Source organism: Nematolebias whitei, chromosome 3 (genome assembly GCF_014905685.2).
Source record: "Nematolebias whitei isolate Nwh7 chromosome 3, NemWhi1, whole genome shotgun sequence".
NCBI lineage: Eukaryota > Metazoa > Chordata > Actinopteri > Cyprinodontiformes > Rivulidae > Nematolebias > Nematolebias whitei.
The window spans coordinates 52343208-52348968 of NC_056500.1; positions in this window are offsets into that span (position 1 = coordinate 52343208).

Consider the following 5761-nt stretch of genomic DNA (forward strand, 5'->3'; position numbering starts at 1 on the left):
TCAGAAAATAAGATGGGCTCTAGCTGAGAGCGAGGGTTTTTACTGGACTCGGTCTGCCGAAAAACAATTTTTAGCTGACGTGGCAGAAAAGTGTTTTGTGCGATTTACCGAACTGCGGTGCCTTTTAAAACGCTGTTTAGAGATTACTGGCTCGTTCTGTGTGGGGAATGTGTGAAGAGAGACAGCTGTGAGATCATTCAATCTGACAGTCAGGCTGGAATCAGACGAAACTTTACTCTCTGAGTGATGTTTCTGTTTTATTGTAAAACGAAAATCATCATTAAAATCACACACATTCCCCCCCAAGGAGTCATTTCTTGTGCTGCCTCCTCTGTGGGCCCTGTGGCTGATTGGTCCAGGGCGGAGCTTGCTGACGGCCTCTGGGGAAGCGCTGGGTCGCTGATTGGCGCGCCAGGAAGGGCTGTTCTCTTGTGGTGGTGGTGGTGGTGGTGGTGGTGGGGGGGGAGCAGGGTGTGGAGTTGCTGCTGCAGCTGTGGAGCGCCTCTGCCGCTGGCCACGGCAATCCCTCCAGCGGCCGGAGGGACGGCTGTGGCTATACCAGGTGACATACAGTCTCTGACACCTCCTCGGACTTCTGGGACTTTTCCAGCATGTCCTTGAAGTTGTCCCCGAACAGCGCATCCAGAGTGATGGGGGCCCTCCAGCAGGTCCTTCTGCAGCCTCTCCTGCATGGATGGAGAGAGGCGGAGCCAGGTGGACCTCTGGATCATGGTCATCCAGGCGGCGATGCGAGACAGGCAGACCGCAGAGGTGGCGCACATGTTTAAAATGACATCAGCAGCCTTACAAAGAGAGCTCTTTGTCTCCTCTGGCAGGTCTGTGTCCTCCAGCCTTTTTGAGATGCTGTAGGCTAGCAGGGCGACGTTGTTGTTTTCCGCAGCCGCCTGGAATGAGCACTGGTGAGCTCAATTGGAGAGCTTAGTCACTGTCTGGTCATGTTTCCCTGGAGGGACAGGTCGTTTGTCCATCCTGGAAGTTTTTGCCCCAAGCGCCTCCGCCAGGCTTGGCTCCAGAGGGGGAACCGAGGTAAAGTTCCGATCAGTAAAACCCTCCACTCTGGTAATGGAAGCGAAGGTGGAGACGGGCGCCTTCAGCTTGCCGGGCCCGGCTGCAGCCTCGTTCCAGTAGGACGTCACTGCTGGAAAATGAGGCCAGATGGGGTCAGGGAGGCGAGCTGGGGTGGAGCCAAACCTTCCCGCCAGATCGTCCGATGGGGGCGGGGGGAGGAGAGGGACAGCAAGTCCCTTTGTGTCAGCTGCCTCTTGGATTATGCCGGGCAGCTCCGAGAGGAGGGCAACAATGGCTGGGAGCTGTGTGCTCGCCGATGTGGGAAGACCTTGGGGGGGGGGGGGAGCATCCGCTCAGCATCACCTTTCTCGGAGGAATCATTCGGTTCGCTGTCTGACTCTGCGTCAATAAAGGCAATGGCGTCGTCCAGCAAGAAGTTCCCTGCCGTGGAAAAACACTCCTCGGCGTTAACCTTGAATAAGGCTGCTCGTCTCTGCTTCTCCTCGGGAAGGAGGTCACAGGGACGGCAGAAGGAGGCGAGGTCAGCGTGATGGGGACTTAGGCATCCTTCACAGATGTCATGCCGGTCGAAACTCATGATGTAGCCGGTCTGGCAGGACAGGCACAGGTGGATGGTGCTGGACAACTTCTCGTTCTGCAGTGCTGGTTGGCTGAAAAAAAAAAAGGGAGCCGATTGCCCGGTCTCACCGTAATTTATACGGACCGGGGGTAGGTTCCACACAGCCGGTGGGCGTGGACTAAAGTTTTCAGTGCTGCGCTGTGCGCGAAGGGATAAACACACAGGCGATAGCCTTAAAGGGTGTAGTGAACTTAACCCGATGTCAAAACTAAGCCTAAGGTCAAATCCCTTGACCTTAAGAACCTTGTGGGACAGAAACTGTCATTTCATTGATTTGAATCCAGAAATACAGGTTCACCCATCCTGAGACTTTCCTTCTTGAAAATCAAGTGAAAGAACACTCTTTTTATTATCATTACTATTTTACAAATGTTGATAATCAAAGTGTCTTAGTTCAAACCATTTTAGATGTTGCAGTGAACTAATCAATTTTATTAACTGTGAAACAGTGTAATGATTTTTTAATGCTTATGCAGAGTTAGAATTCATGTTAAGGTCTGTTACAGATTTTTATGCATTTTCTGATTTCTGTCTTTGAATGAGCAAGTGTGCGTTTTCCAAGGTCAGGAGTCGAAGCAGACATGTGTCTTGTTTACATCCTCTCAGACGTCAACGGAGGAGGTGGCACCTGTTTCTAAAACTCGCCAAAACAAAACTCTCTCTGTCTCTGAGAACAGTTTAATCTGTTCCATAACAATTCTTGCTGTTTTCTGACTTCTAGTAACCTCTTACATCACAAAACACACCCCTGTCTGGTTGATATTACCCAATCAGGGACGCTCAAATGAACTGGGAATAGAGCTCTTTAAAATGCCGGTACTTCCTAGTTCTCTCAGTTCAGAGTCTGAAAAGTTCAGTTCGGTGAAGCTTCTGAGGAGTTCGGTGAGGCGCTGAGAAGTCGTTTGGGAGAACAGAAGTCCAGCATGATAAGGCTCCTCCGAGTTGGATTATAATATCCTCCACCTCTGAGTGGAACTTCTGAAGGACCCCACTCATGTGAAGTCTATTGCTGATGTGAGCTGGTGTCGGACGGAATCTCGTCACTACTTCGGACGAGTCACAGCCATCCTATGGAGACGCTGGACAGGTAGCGTTAACTGGACCTCCATATCTGCTGATTAATCTTCAGAAAGGTAATGAGTCAAGTTTCCTACCAAAGCGTACCGAGGAAAGCTGGGTTCTGATGGAGAGTGTCGGTTCTGGTGAACACTTCCCCTCACCTACCATCTTTTACTCCCTTTAAACTTCATTCCCATCTTTAAATTCTTCTCTCAAGTAGAAATCCTTCCAGATATTTTAGAAATGTCTGTGTAAAGTGCTCATCCACCGCCGTGTGGATAATTGATCATAATTGTACAGTTTTCATTGATGTCTGCTGTTCTGCTGAAGAGTGGAAACAATCGCCGAATTGTTTCTCACTACCTGTAAAGCTGTTAATTATGTTGTTATTTTCATATTTTGCCAAATTAATGTAAATGTTTGATGTTAAACTTTGATTCTGTAAAATAAATGACCGCATTCATGTTGATGGGTCAAAGATAAATGACGTCTCACGTTTGCATTTCATTAACATCAATGCACGTTTTATTCAGTCCAGAAAAATGAAGAATCCGTTTTAATTGATGAATATTTCGCAGCATCTGTTCATCTACATATTGGTGGCCCGTACGGGGATCATAAATGGACTGTGTATTCGTGTAAAGATTGATTTTACGTGTTGGCATGAAGAAAAATAACAGTTTGTCAGCTGTGCTGAAACGCAGCTGAAGCTGCGCCGCTTGGAGCTTGACTCTGCATGTGTACGCTGGCAATGTTATGGAGCTGAAATTGTGAGTCATATGTCTTTTAAAGCTGAAATTGTACGCCTGTTATGTGTAACTAAAGCTGGGTTTGTGTGGAAACGCTTTATTCTGTTTAAAGACGGTCCAGACGCGGTTCTGGTACCGGCTCGGTTCTGAAAAAGATCGAACGAGTTGTTTAAATAGCTAGAAAGACGTTTTTGAGGCCGGGGCACCGACTCCGTGCAGCTCAGAGCTTGATTCGTGACACTTGTAACAGAAATTAGTGCATTTTGACAGTTTAAAAGACAAAAAGTTGACGGACTTGTTCAGATAAATCTAACATGCTAGCTGGGGAAAACGCTGCGTGATTGGTTGAAAAAGACCGTGTGTAACGTTTTGATTGGCTGACAGACGTGTCAGTAGTGACTAACTCTGACGTGTCAGGTCGTGTTGCTCTGTCATTGAACGATCCAGTCACGTGACCCGGAAATGAAAACTCGTTTTTCATAGGGAATAAAATCTGCTTTTTAAAGTTCAAAAACGCTTTAAAAGTTGATTCTGATACGATGCTTCGTGTCTTCGAAGCATAATTGTTGAAATTTCGCCGCGTTTGAGTTTAAAATCCGTCATTAAATGATGTTTTTGAACAACGCTAGCGATGCTAATTTTAAGCTAACAGCTAACGACCGGGTGAGTGACGTGTCACGTCACTTCCTCCATGTCGGAAATGAGCTCGGTTGCAACCGAGAGCTTTGCTGTGCTTAAAATCACTAAATAAAGCTGCCATATGTCCCAGAAAACTCATGTTTCATGCAAAAAAGTCGTGCTTGTTGAAAGAACGCCACGTTTACGCTTCAATCCGTTCAGAAATGTTGATTTTAACCGAGTTTAGCCGAAGCTAACTTTAAGCTAAGCGGCTAAAAACAGGATGTCAACCGAACGTCACAGGAAGTCGTCATAGACTCCTGCTGGTAGAAAGCTAAACACTGCCCCCTCCTGGAGAAACTTGAGATCACAGTTTCACTTCAGTTTTAGGTATTTTAGTGAAATTAAACGTTTTTTTTTTTCTGTAAGGCATTTTTGAGTTAATAAACGTTCTTCAAAGCTGAATAATCACTGTTATCTTGCATTTAAAAAGTAATTAAGGTATTTATGCGAGACAGGCATTTACCAGGACATTTTCATTCACTGAATTCCTCAAACAAGGAGGTACAAAATGAAAAGGTAGAAACTTTTTAACAAAAAAGGTACAGTTCAGATATTCACAGAGTTGATAAAGTTTACTCATTTGCTAGAAGATGATGCACGTTTAATTGCTAAATCACTAAATAAGAGTAAATATATCAGGAAAGAGAGACTTTTCTGATTTTATTTACCACCTAAACAATTACATCTCCTATTTAATTTTAAATAGGAAATACTGACAGGAGGACAGGAGTAATAACAGTTTTTCTGAAGAAAGACTAATTAATCCTGAAACATCATCAATTTTCTTTTCTCTTTTCACCCACCTGGGTTGATGAGTAACTGTTTAAAATAGCGAATTTCTGGAAGTAAACGGTTTAAAAACATTTTTAAACTGATGTGCTGTGAGACTACAAAGAAAAATTGCAGGTTTATAAAAATTCAGTGCTTTAGAGTAAAATACTCAAAAAAGCGCTTGGTAATCTAGTATCTGTTGAAAGATAAGCACATACAAGTAACACTGCATGGAAGCATTTACTTAAATATTCATGAATTGGGGTAAAACCTGAGATAGGTGCTCACATTTGAATAAGTTGACTTATAACAGTACTTTTGTGTAAACCCAAAGCTAAAATAGTGTGAAACTCATTGACATTTGAATACAATTATCTACCTGTAAAAATATCTGAAGCTGGCAATTGTTTTATCCAGAAAAAGTGCTGAACGGTGAATAACCATGACAGGTGTCAGGGAAAAAGACTTTGATCCTTATGGGATGAAGGACAGATTGGAAGATGCGTTAGCGCTGCTGACAGCTTCCTTACATCCATATGGCAGACGGGCGGACTGCATGAACCCAAAAGAGTTGTTGGACGATCTGATGGAGGTTGCAGAAGTTGTGACCTCTACAGAAATTACATTGTCAAGTTATGAAAAGCTGGCTAGAATTGCAATTTTGCTGAAAGAATCATTCTATGCAGTTGTTAGGAAAGCTGATGACCTTGCACTAAGGTTATACAGTGAAAAAGAGGTGGTTCAGAAGATTGAAGAACACTTCCTTCAATTTAAAAGTGAACACGAGGTCCTCACAAGAAAACATTCTGAACAGATGTTTCAATCACGGCAA